Source organism: Halyomorpha halys, unplaced genomic scaffold (assembly GCF_000696795.3).
Source record: "Halyomorpha halys isolate HHAL.00 unplaced genomic scaffold, Hhal_1.1 Scaffold547.1, whole genome shotgun sequence".
In the NCBI taxonomy this organism is placed as follows: domain Eukaryota; kingdom Metazoa; phylum Arthropoda; class Insecta; order Hemiptera; family Pentatomidae; genus Halyomorpha; species Halyomorpha halys.
Genome location: NW_027111872.1, coordinates 308311 through 322611, shown reverse-complemented (window position 1 = coordinate 322611; position 14301 = coordinate 308311). Strand labels below are relative to the sequence as shown.

General features: G+C 30.9%; 1 protein-coding gene across 4 annotated transcripts in view; it reads left to right on the top strand.

Annotated features, from left to right (window-relative positions):
• LOC106684134 (ABC transporter G family member 23) overlaps positions 1 to 14301 on the top strand; it is a 230167-nt gene that overhangs the window by 35408 nt on the left and 180458 nt on the right. For all 4 annotated transcript variants that reach the window (XM_067049798.1, XM_014426032.3, XM_067049799.1 and 1 more), the window contains exon 2: positions 7181 to 7228. The gene's annotated coding sequence lies outside the window, so the exon portion shown is untranslated. The remainder of the gene's footprint in view (positions 1 to 7180; positions 7229 to 14301) is intronic.

Sequence of the window (14301 nt, the reverse complement as noted above, 5' to 3'; positions counted from 1 at the left end):
TTTATTTATTGATATTTACAAGTGTATTTACATGAAAGTACATCTAGTAAATATGGTATTACTATGTTATGATTCAGACATGTAGAGAAATTACCCATTCGTAGCACTTTAATAATATTTCTACACTAGAAGGTCTCAAATTAGAAAGCCATCATCTTTTAAGGCGCTCTCAAGAATTAAAGAGAGCACAAGATTAGAAACTATGGATTTGGGTGGCAAGGGAGTTTATAATGGAAGGACTAAAAACAATTAAAATCTAGTTTTCCCATGAATTATTCTAATATAGAGGTTTATGACTGATTAAAATAACTTCCAATTAAAAACTTGGCTACACTCTTTATTTAAATAAATAATTTAGCAATTTGTTTAAAAAATAATTCAGAGTGATAATGAAACTTTTTTAAACAATTAGAAAACTTGTTTTTATTGGCGTAGCAACTACTTTCTGTCCCAACTCTGGAAAGTGGTTCAGGAGTTATTGAGGTAATTCATCAAGTGGCGTGCCAGGTCTGAGGTGAAAATTTATGAGATCGTTCACTCTTGTACAGCTCCTCCTGTCTCATCAGCGAGTGAAGTTTCTGCCCAAGGAGGTTAGGCTTAATATAACTTTTATGGTTAATGTAAGCCTTTTTTTTAAATCTTATATTATAAATATATGTACTATAAATAAATTAACAATAAGTAAATTTTATGCTATTTATACATTCGCATGCTACAGACATGTGGAAAATCTACCCATCGATAGAACTCCAATAACATTTCTAGAGGGTTGCATCGATCTCGAGACCATCATCCTTACCTTGTCTTGGAGGATTACCAGGTAATAATCCAGGCTACAAATAAGTAGGTTTGGGTAGTTAGGAAGTTTTTTATGGAAGAATTGGTATCTGTTTCTGGCCAAATCGATTTGTGACAAAGTAAAAAGCATTGAGGATTTTACAAAAGATTTTGGATTTTAAAGATTGGGTACGATAGAAATTTTAAGTAATTTTCCAGATAGGCCTTATTATAGTCATATAAATGTGTTTTTTGTAATTGTTGGAAGCTTAGACCATTTTTCTCGTAAGTGTTCTAAATGGATTTCATTTTCCTTTCTTTTCAGTCATGTATGAAAATTCCAAGTTAGTTGTTAGTCCATATGCAGTCCTAGATAACGGATCTGTTCGATAAGTGTAAGTGGGGTTTTATTAAAGGATACTGTGGGGCAGGAAGTAATGGGTTTACGACGAAGAATAAATATGATTTGGTGGAATTTACTGGAATCTATTTTGACACCATACTTCAAGGGTTCGATGTGGGATAAGAGGTTTGGGATACAATGGAAGAGTCATTATTCACTAATAATAGACATGCGGCATCGGCATACGTGGTGAGGACAGTGTAGGGATGGGTTTTAGGACAACTGTATGAAGGATAGGACCAAGGACACTACCCTGAGGTACACCAGTAGACTGAGGAATGAGGGATGAATAACGCTGTTGTATCTGCCAGAGAGATAAGAAAGTAGGAATGTAGGTATAGCAGTCACGGGTGCCAGACTCGATCAAAAGCCTTTAATTCATAAAATCTTTTATTTATATAATTTGTTTAAACGGTGTGGTTAATCACTGAATGGAGCTGCGACTGCTTTGTAGATTAAATAATGCAAAGGATATTATTTTTAATATATTGTATCAGTATTATTGTATTTTTATTTCATTTTAATAGGTTTACCATCTAACACCAGTGGGTTACTCTAAAACTTGGCGAGTCCTAATAAAATCACTTTATTAATTAATTGTGTTATAGTCATGTAAAATGAGTATCGCTCTATCAAATCCTAGTCCCAATAAATACTACTAATTTTTTTTTTATAATATATAAAGTGAATAGGCATCGAAAGCCCAAGAACTAATCCCTGCTAAGGTATTAGTGTGTCTTGCCATTACATAGATGTCTTAAGCATGGATGACTTGGGAAAATATAGATTCTTCGTAAATATTCAAAGTTGATATCTATGGGAGGTAGTACTGAAGAATGAGTGGCGAAAGTGTACCCGTTAGAAACAGTACGATTAGATGCCCTTAGAGTCATCATCAAAGGCTGTGATGGCCAGGACGAATGACTCACCGATCCCCAAAAAGATTATGACCTAGGGGCTCCATGGAACTAGATGACGAAGACGAACAAGGCTACGATAGCAGAATAATGTAGCCCATGATGATATATTCCTCCTTGGACCTCAAAACTGGAAAGCGACTTGAAAAGGCAATAACATCTGGTTAAGGAGGCCAGGACTCGTTGACGGATTGTAGAACCGAAGAAGAAATACTTGGAAAATCAATCAATTCTCATCATTTACGAATCAGAACTGGTGCCACTTCGAATCTAACATCAGAGGGTTGATTTTTCCGAGTAATTGGTAAATTATTGGGTAGATAACTCGTTCTTCCTACCCTACCTCATCAGGGCATGAGGCCAAAGAAATAAACTCAAGTGATCTCTGAGAAAAGATCGATGAATTTTTGTACAACAAATAAATCCAGTCCAATTGGGAACTTGACAATAATTCAGAATGGAGTGTGTACAAAGTTAATACGTACCATTTATTAATTATTAGGTACTATTTAATATGTGAAAAACTATAAAAATGGATAACCATTATTTATGTAGATATCATACCATTTAAAGTGAAAAAAACGTTGATAAACTCTAGTAAGGAACTAGGTTTTGAAATAAATGCGAATAAATCAAAATACATAGGAGTAGAGGAGTCATTTCGGCGAACTAGATATAGAAGGAAATACAATTGAACAGATAGATAGGTTTGAGTATTTGGGTTCCATTGCTACTAGAACAAACGAAATCGGTGAGGAATTAAAATCAGGGTTAAAAGCGAGAAATGCTTGTTATTTTTAACTTCCAAAATTGCTAAGATCGCGATGAAGGAATCATATTATGTTGTAATAAATGGATAAGTGTTTACGATACAGGATGGAGGCGTACTATGATATATGAAAATCTTACTAATTAGCAAACAGGATTTAATCACACCTATAATTAGTGTTTAATGTATTTTTAAATTACTGTGTGTTATATGCTATCGATCAAATCATTGTTCTAAGTGTAATATATTTCCTTTGTGACCTTCAATTTGACGTATATTAATGAAATGAAATGAAAAAAAAAAATATTTACAGTTAATGGTGGCCATGATTGAATCGAAGTATGTCGGAATTGTGAGAAAACAATTACCAGAAGCCTTCTCACGATTTGTACTCATAACTGATTTGATTCTTATCTAGGAAGGGCGGTTTGTAGCATCTCAATGAGACTTTATTTCGACTATATAACTTTTCGAATTCACATATTAAACAAACTCAAATTGCTATAATTTAAATGATAAATTGTGCTGAAGATGAGGCATTGATTTTTTAGATTAATACTTGTAAACCATGATAATTAGGAATGCTTTCTGAATTTATATTGAAATATTGCTCAATAATTCTGATGGGTAACTTAAGTAGTTTTCGTTTCCGTCAGTCTAATTGGGTTTTATTTTAAGGAAAGATAAATGTGTACCTTCTAACGATATTAGGTGAAATTGTTCATGCTTTAAAAATAAACCTAAAATCTTAGAAATATTAATTAAAACTACGTAAATATTTTTATTTTCACTTCCCAATACATGGAATATTTAGTAAGGGAAAATATTGAGATTGTGTTGGTACTCTGGTAAATTAAAAATGATACTTGGTACTTTGAGACGAAGCTAAAAACGAATATGAAATGTTCTTTTCTAAAAAAAAAAATTTATTATATTTTAACCTTCCAAAGGTGAAAGGGGGGCATTTTGAATATAGTGCATGTAAATCATTCCAATAATTCAAAAGTTTATTGTGGATTAAGATTCGACCATTCCTTTTATGTATATAGATGATGTGATAAGAAGGTAATTATGGTTACATATCTGATAACAACTAATTTCGCTGTATCATCGTTAATACTGGTCGGATTTAGGTGATTTTTTTTCTTATTATTTAGGGCAATTTATTTATCTAAGGTATTTTCATGTTTATACTACCCTCCCAGTGCCTCAAAATTTTCAAAATATTGAAAAAATTAAGACCGACTGACCTATAAAAGTGTAGTAAAAAACTTTTTAGGAGTGAAACAAAGTTGATATTCGTTTTTAGCACCTCAAGAAAGCATAAAGTACGAATTTTTGAAAAAATCCGAAAACTTCTTTAGTCCAAAATTCGGGGATTTCATTATCTTTAAACAACCTTCCCATGGCGTCATGGAATATTTTGAAAAAAAACTGGACGAAAATCGGTCCAGTAATTCCAAAGATTCGACCACTCCCTTTTATTTTATAGATAAAAATAAAAATTATTTTGTCATAATTTTTTGTCTTCTCTGATCTTTAATTTTTTTTTTTTAAATCACAAAAATAGCGATAACTTTAACAGGAGCTAACTGACTCAAACAAAACTTGGGGATGTAAGTAGGTTAGTCATTTTAAGAATGACCATTATTAATGTTTTCAGCCAGAAGAATGCATTTTTGGAGCTTTATGACACGGTTGAGGAGAATTTGAAGCTGAAATTGGGTAGAGTATCTATTGATACCCAATTGTCTGCCAAGGCAACAATTACAGTTATTACCACAGTCAAAAGTCCATCTCCATTCAAGTTTATCCCATCAGACATCACTTATTTTTGTTTTTTTTTTTTTTTTCTTTAATGGAAATTGGCAAGGGAGGCATTGACGATTTTCGATTTTTTTTTTTTCTTCACCTTGACTAAGTACTGACGTATTACACATTATCATAATACAAGTGAAGGAGGGGCGGTTTTAATCACAGGAGGAAAAATACGATACTAAATATTCATTTATTTAGTCTTTATCGCTTTAGTAAAATGGATTCCGACAAGTAATGGAATTGAACAAAAATAATTATTATAAATACATTGATAATAATCTATATAGGTATAATACAATAGGTATCTATACGATATACAATAAATACAATAGGTATCTTCCTATCTATGTATATACCTAATATATACGACCTATATTTTTAATGGTTATCAACCCAAAAAAAAAATTTACCTAATCGTTCTAAACAAAATTTATTTTGCCCAAACCTACAATGTGGGTACACTATTGTACACGATTCACTTTGAAAACTTAAGTAAAATTTATAAAATATTTTTTAGTTTATAAAAGTTCGCATATAAGGATTTTTAGGATGCTAAAACAAATTAGACCTTCTTTTTCAGACGGAAAATGTTTTTTGGCCTACTTTAAATTAAATCTGTACCGCAATAACTCATGAAGGATCAGAGGTGCAATACTTTGCAAGGAAGTACTGTTACAAGACTAACGGTTGTGAAAGGAGGTGATATAGTCAGAATCACGCTCGACCGCCAGATTTTGACTCAATTAACGGTACCCACTTTATGAGACTAGGTTGATCCTGGAGGGCTCCTGAACCCACAGAGCTGAGCCAGTGGCTAAAGTATAACAGATAATATTTATCTGCCAAAACCGGTTTCGAGCACAGGTCCTTAGAGTTAGTAGTCCATTGCCTTAACAATGACATGCACACTCCCACTTGATTTTTGGCCTACTATATAGAGAATTGGTTTATTACTATTCCTCTATGCAATAATAATTACACAGTATTGAAATAATTTATTCCCACTTATTTAGCAAATCGAGATACAATTTTTGTTTATTGAAAAATAATGTTGATAATCGTTTTTCGCACTTTTAAGAATTTTAAATACAAATTTTCATAGTAATTAAAAAATATTTTTTTCTTTTTGAAATATCTTTTTTTTCAAAAACGATTTTATTGTTGAAAACTTATACAACGATTCTAGAAATTTGTACGAAATGGTACAAACCACATCTTCGTAAACATATTAGAACCGGAGATTTAAAGTTAAGTTTTAAGTTTAAAGTTTAAGAAATTTGTATTTATTTGAATATCTTTTTCTCCCATATAATTTAAAATATATTGATATGGGTTATGAATGAGAACCGAAATTTAGCTTTCTAACAGTCATAGTTAAGTTGGATTTAGACGAAAGTTATGATTTTATTTGTTGAACGTGACAAAATCGATGGGTTACTTCACAGTGGTGCTAAGTACATTTTTACTTACTTTACAAACAATAAAATTAAAGATTCTCACTACATTTAAAAAATAAGATTTATATTTATTTGAGAATTTACAAAAATGATTTTCAATATAAAATGACACATGTCTAAAAATTTATAATGAGAACTTGATAATAGGCAGCAGAATTTTGTTCAGATATTAAAATAACAAAGAAGTGGATAAATGGTGTATATAATTTCCGGAAGCAATGTTACAATCAACAAAAGCTTAAATGTTTTTCACCCTACAAAACTAAAACTGGTCTTCAGTACAGACTCTTTATCTGTATCTGGCCCCCGTCCAGTGTGTGGTCAAGGGTCAAGCCCAAAAGTCTTAAATTACAAGTCTATACTTTGCTAATTCGGAAATTAAGGCGATAATGACCCATTCGTGGTTAGTGCCTTAAAATAATTAATTAAAAAAAAAATTCTCTGTTTTAGAAAAATTACAACTTTTCAGTCAATTGTCCCGGAAAAAGTGCATTTTTCGTAAAGCTAGTGGAAATGTACTGAGCACTATTGTGAATCAAACCATCGAAATGATCTCTAACCTTAAGCCTGAAAATTTCTGATTTTTGTACGAAAATTAGTTTTTTAAGGATTTAAGAAGGCGCTAAAAATTAATCTTTTTTTGTTTTGTGAAAGTTTTATTTGTCATATAATTTTTTTAATTTGTACTTTTTTTTTTGTATACACTTAAACTCGTTTAATACGGTAAGAAATATTTTGTTGTTATTCTAGAAAAAAAAAAAAAAAATCGATAGGTATACAATAACTATTAAATACTGAATACATTCAGAACAAAGTCCGGAATACGATAATCTGAAGTATCTATAAAAATATATAATTTTTTTCTTTAAAAAAATATAATTCTTCCTTTCTGCTAGGGTGCATTGGCAAAACCGCACGTGTCTAATATTTTCAATCAATAAGAAGTTTCATTAAAACGGGTGATCCCAGTTGCTTTGTTGCAACTTCCCCCTGTAAGTTGATAATTAGCATCTGATTAACTGAGTGATGTTTGTTTCAGGTTCTTGCTTCAATAAATACCAGGAAAACTAGAGAGAATTTTCCAGAGGTAAGTGATAATTTGATACTTTAGTATATTTTAATTTTTTATCTGTTATTTTCCACGAAAGATTCATTTTTATTGATTCATCTAGAAATATATATTGTTAATATTCTATCCACGTAACACTAATATATTTAGTTTGAGGAGTTGAAAAATGTATTATAGAAAAATCTAATTTTTAGTATTCCACGTGTCTAAGAAAGTTATTTTGAATATGATTTTCTGTCTTATTTTATGTCTCTGTCTGATGTTAATGATTATTTCTCCTTTTCCTTAATTTTAAAACCGACCTTTAAAGACATCATTGGATCAGTTTTGAATTGTAAAAACGTTAGAAATCGTTTTGTATTTTTTGCCCCAGCTTCTATGATGTATGAGTATAATCTAGGATTATCCTTTAATAATTTCAGTGCCTTTACTATCTATTATAAATTATGTAAATTTCTCTTCCTGCCAAATTTTTGGCCGATGCTCAGGAATTTTCTAGTTATTTCCTTAAATGATTGTGATCTTTGTTGAATTTTCAGTCTTAAATTCTTGGCCTTAAGACCGTAGGCTTAAGGCATTTCGAACCTAAATTTAGATACTCATTAGGTTACTAGAGACAGTCCACAGCACACAACTGCTTATTGGATAGACCAGGTTTCGCCTACCTCTGTTGGACTCCATCCAATTCTTGATTCCACTTAAAAGTTTTGACCAATGCGAAGTATAGGAATGTTATGTTAATTAATTCTGATTCGAATCACTTTTATGAACTTGTTGGTACCCAGTCTTTTCTACTAAAAAATTATAGTTATAGAATTCCCTCAAGTTTAAAGTATATGTACTACATTCCTTTATGAACATATTTTAAGAATAATTATTTACTTGTATATTAACGATTATAGTATAATTAGGCCAGAGAAAAAAACAATACTTATTTTCGAATAAATGTATCTCTTGTGGAGTTCACATCAAAATCTTTGTAACATACTATATACTAGTATCTACAGGACTATATACAACTTGTCTCCTAGTGTCCTTCGACATATTTATTTGGAATATGAGAAGGTGGGGGATTGGTTAGAACTAGAGAGGGGGTTAGGTATATTTGAGAGGTTTGAAAGTAAAAACAAAGGCTAGTTACATACAAAGGGCTTATCATGGTAACAGTGTATCAATGTTATTGTTAAAGAGTATTGTATGAGAATGGAAGCGAACTTTTTCCAGCTGGATCTGAAAACGAAAAAGTAAGATACCCTTGCATTGTGAATTTTGTTCATGGCAGAAAAAAAGACACCAGGGTATCAACCTAACAACCGATGGGTCACTCACAGCCATATCCCAAGTATTAGATGTTTATATTAATCTTTGTGGGGTAAACATTTAAACTATTTATTTATGCAACTATACTATTAAAATAAAATATTTACAAAGCAACAAATGTACAGTAACTTGTTTCTTTGTAAATATTTTATTTATAACTGACTACAACTTCATTGAATTTTGAATCTCGAAATCATTTGAACTTATTTGGTCTGTCTACAGTCTTTTTTTTTCTTTCATAAGCCTGTGTTAAGAAAATTGACACGCCTCGACTAAGTTTTGCGAAATGATATTTATATCAGTTTTTAATATTTTTAAGGTAAGGAAAACACTCTATTGTAACGCGTTTGTTGTCCAGGTCTGATCTGTCTCTGTCCCTCAACATTATTTCTATTCCTTTGCCAAAGTTTAAAATTTCCTTCAGAATCCTACCTTAAAAACACTGGCAGTTTCCTTATGTAGCGATTTCCACTAATTTTGGTGTTTTGGTCTAAAATCAGTAACTTCAGAGCCGTATTGCGGAATATATTTTAGAATGTTTTCGTTCATGTTTCTTCGTTTGTCGTTAAATAACTCCAATCTGTAGGCATTTAACAAATACTAGTGATTCAGAACATGCCAGAATCCTCAACGGATCAAAATCAGACTCAACGTAAAAAAATTAAACTCAATAAATTACTTAGCATATTCACTGCCCAAATCAATGCAATTCACTTCTGTTTGTCTTTGAACCACAACAATATAACAGTAATTACAGACTTACTAAGTAATCTCGTTAAAAGGTTAAGATTCTATGTTCGAAAATTTCCTGCATCCATTTTTACTTAAACACTCTACACAATATGGGCATGTCAGTTACATTTGTGTGGGTTCCAAGTCATGTAGGAATCGCATGGGAATGAACTAGCCGATCACGCTGCAAGAGAAGCACTCGCGCTTCCGGGACGGGGTAAAGCAATTTTAACTCCATCAGAAGTGAGCAAACACCTTGAAAAGGAAATCAAAGATTAATGGCAATCTTCGTGGAATGAAAGCCCAAGGAGTAAACTGAAAATTATTTAAAAGGACGTCATGCTCTGTGGTACCTCCAGACGCAAATGCCGTAGAGAGGTCGTACTGACCAGGCTGAGAATAGGTCACACGAGGCTCACCCACTCCTATCTTATTTCAAAACAAACGCCTCCGAACTGCCAATATTGCAACGAAAATTTGACAATTAGCCATATTCTCCAAGAATGCCCATATTTCACATCACACCTCAATAGCTTAGGACTAATCCTAGATATTTCAAAAACCCTCGGAGTTTTAGTTTTCAAAAAATATAACATTGAACGGTAAAAAATAATAATAATAATAATAATAAATAATAGAATTAAAAAATAAATAAAATCAAACAAATATAAGCAAAATTAAATAAGGTATAAATGGCGTTGATGACCAATGATGTTTGGTGCCACTAAACACAAACAAACTAGTGATTATAATTCTGTTGTTGCGCGAAACGCAGTCATTTTTTGTGATATAATGATAAAAATTTTGTTCATGTAACTAATTATCACATTCTTAACCTTAAAGTTGCTACATACGCTTAAGCTTATCGATGCAGCTCCATGCGGACCTTTAAAAGAGGTTTCTATGTAGGACTTAACCTTTTTCTAGTGTTCGTGTTAACAAAAAAAAATTTTTTTGGGAATCCTGGACGCTAACGAGTGCAGACACCCTTAGTCTTGACATCTTATGTATAAGCCTTTGTTTTTAGAGACTGACCCGCCAATTAGTGTCTAGATAACCGGTTTCAAGGTGTTAATGAAGTCAAGATATAATAACAATAGTATTGATCCCTTATCGATTATTCGATAATATCGATTTAACAGGTGCAGACAGCATCTAACCTCAGAGCTAACCTCATTCCAAAGAGTACTACGAATGAGAATTATTTCTTCACTAAGAGATCATCTTGGATCTCTTTCGACCTAATTAGTTTCTTCTTCAGAAAGCTTTTGACCGTCGCTGATATTTTGCTGTGGTCCTATATATTACCTTGAAATAAATAAATCTGTATCAGTCAAATTTGAACAAAGGTATTCCGTGTAAAAAAAAAAAAAAATAGAGTTTATTATTAAATGAGATATCTGATTCAACTAGTTATTCTAAGCTAACCTCAAATTCAAAAATGAACTCTCCAATATTTTTTGTGAAATTGTGTTTAATAAGCTTTTTTCATTCTTTATTTAAAATAATTTTGATCCTTTTTTCCTCTCAACTTTTATTCTTTAAAATTTCTCCAACGTTTCGGCCCTCAGGCTATTCTCAAGGACACCACCTACAAAATGTTTTTGACAATTACATTATTTCCTTCAACTACACACTGATTTCTTTGGCCTACCTTCAATATTGATGTCATTTCTTTTTTAAATCTTAAAATTTCAGGCTAGTTGCCCTTGTCACATAGTTAAAATAAGTTAATAATTAAAATAAAATCATAATAACTTCATAAAATTTTGTTTTTAAATAGATTTCTTACTTACATAACTTATTCTAAATATTTTTTATCAGATTTAAAACTTTTTTACAAAACACTTCCCTTCCTTCCTTCACTTACATTTACAACTTAAAAACAGAACCTACAAGCTTTTTTCATTTTACAACTTAAACCTTAGGAGGAACTTAGTGTCATGGGTTCCCCCATATCAGCATGAGAAACTGAGCTTTGGTTTTTGTTGAAAATAAAGGAAAAATTTATCGATACAGCTTATAAAACAAAACAAAAAAAAAAAAAAATTATTAGTTTAGTCATGGCATATGTAAGTTCATATATAGAGAGGTTCTTGACTGAAATATCAAATATTATTATTTGATTTTGCATGAAGTTATACAATATGCAATATGAACATAAATATGCACAGAAATATGAAAATTCTATTCATAAAAAAAATATATAAATTATTCCGTTACATAACTCCAGTCGCGATATGCACATAAGTGAGTATGATGTGGCCACACACGTATATCTGGCTAACTAAAGCTCCTTGACAATGTTTGCAATCTGAAGGACTTGGGAAAACAAAACAGGCTCCCACCGTTGGATACCTTACTACCAAACTGTATTTATAGTTTTAGCACTTCCATACTATATAGTACAAGAGCCTAGGTGAAAAAATAAAAATCAATTATTTGTCATTACTTTAATGAAAACTATGTTCAATTACTGGTCGAAATTGACGAGTCTGCCAAGTATAGTTACAGGGAATAAATTATGGCGGCTGTTTCAAAACATTAAAAAAAAAATAATTTTTCATTCGTAGCTCCATATCTTTAAAACTACCGACAACAATAGAAATCTAACATCGTTTAAAGTAGAGAAACTTTGCTAAAATATGAGCCCTAATGGAAGCTATTTACGTTGAATAGTTCCCGTGATATAGATTTTTAAAAATCAACATTTCATAAAAATGCTATGGAAAAACAGTATTTAGTTAATTTATTTCGGACAAAATACTTGCTTTATAAAAATCATATCTAAGGAACTATAAGGCATAAAGATGTTTGCCAGTGCTCAAATTCAAGCTAGATTATAATTAAACGTACTATAATGTAAGTTTTATGACATTTATCTTCGTAGGAGTAGTAGTTTTATGATATTTTCAAAAATACATTGATTTATAGTTGTTAGGACAAAAACTCATATGCGAAATTCATTTTCATGTGTGAATATCATAAAAATTACTAACCCTACGAAGGACGGTGTAATAAACTACTTTATAGTGAGTTAAACTAGCTTTATTTTGAGTGATTGCAGACATATGTACGTATAATTCTTGTATTTTTGTATATCCAGAAACTTTGTCCGTGCAACTAGAAATCAACATTCTATGAATTTATTATGTCTAATATAAAAACTGCTACTCGTATAAAGATAAACATCTCTAAGTATGGAACTATTGAACGTAAATAGTTCTATTAGAGCTTATATTTAAGCAAATTGACTCTTCTTGAAATGATGTTGTCTTAGGTTTTCTATTGTTCTTTGTAGTTTTAAAGACGGAGCTGTGAATAAAAAATTAATTATTTTTTCGTTTTGAAACAGTCCCCATTTTTTATTTTCACAAACTATATTTGGCAGACTCGTCAACTTCGACTAGTAAGTATATATAGTTTCCATTAAAGTAATCAAAAATTGGGGTAAAATAACTGGTTTTTTTCTCCTCTTTGTCTCTTGTACTTCCATACTTATTGCATCTAGTTCAACTTAGTCGGACCAGTCTACTTGACATTATAGTAGATTTCATATAAGATGGTAAGCGGGTTAACTTACTGAGTAAGTGGCTGAGAGACTATCTTCCGGTCCTCGATTTAAATCCAGTTTTGGCAATTAATTATTTAATCTGTTAGTTGTTATAATTATAGTTATGTAATCGTTGATAGAACGAACAATAGTTATTAATTAAATAAAGATCTTACTTATTTAATTAATAACTATTATATTCCGATTTTTTTCAATGTATATAAGCTTGAAAATTTTTTTTTTTTGCTTTAATTCTTCAAGATATTTTTTTTTTTATCTTTGTCGTATCTCTATTATAATTTCTGTGTTATTTGTCGACTTTTCTAGAAATATTGTATAATTTACTATGAAAATAAAATTATACTATTTTTTTTTTTTATTTACGTTTCTTTATTTAATAAATTTATTACTAACAGACACAAATATCTTATATGTAAAAACATAGAAGGAAAATAATAAAGTTTTACGTCATTATTAAAAAAATTGGTACTTAAAATGTTTATATACTTTTTAAACTTAGCATTACGTAAGAGGGCCACTGGCCACTGTTAAACATAGATATGAAAACATCAATCATCTCTGTTAAATAGTAGTATTACATTTGTAATCTTTGGCTAATTAGGATTGCTATAAGCAAAGACCGTAATTATGAGAAAGGATTAATATAATGGCGGGTTTTTTTAGTGTTTTTATGAATCCACGTGCACACTAAAACTGGCAATGGTACAAGGATGCAAACAAGTTATCACTAATGATAAATGTTAATCTTAGTTTTATTACACCAAAATTAGTTTCTGAATTATCAAATAAACATCTAGTCCGTGGCTGGTTCAAATTATAGTTCTATTGGAATATATCAAATCGCTTCGGCCAAGGTAGAAGTTGGCCTTCAAAAACTTCCTGCATTTGCAAAATGTTTCTAAATGTACAAAATAAAATCGGAAATTATACATAGCCTCTTAACTATTTAATATTTTAGTTAAGTAACAAAATATCAATGATTCTTATGTTTACTCAATACATATATATAGTTTACCGTGTTTGTTTATCTAGTTAATTACAAATTTTTAGGATTTTTATGAAGGAGATAGTCAGGGCTGCAGTTAAGAACTAAGAAAAATTAGTAATTAATAATTATTTATTTCCTGCTGACGTTTTGATCATCATTGTTGGTCATCAGCTGGGCTGTTTGGTAGGAGTGTAAATAGAGTTATTGAGTGTCAACTGTCATTTGAAGAGTTTCCATTTACTCCTTTACCTAACAGTATTGATGAAGACTTACAACGTAGGTCGAAACGTCGGAAGAAAAATAAACTAATAATCATTAATATTTTCTTCTTGACGACCATCTTCTTCAAATTAATTGGGGAAAAAAACTAGGGATTGTGCGTGATTCTGGCCAAATTTCCTCCCTGTTCAACCATTGGTCTGTAAACAGTACATCCTTACAAAGTACGTCACCCCTGACTCTTCATTGGTTGTAGTG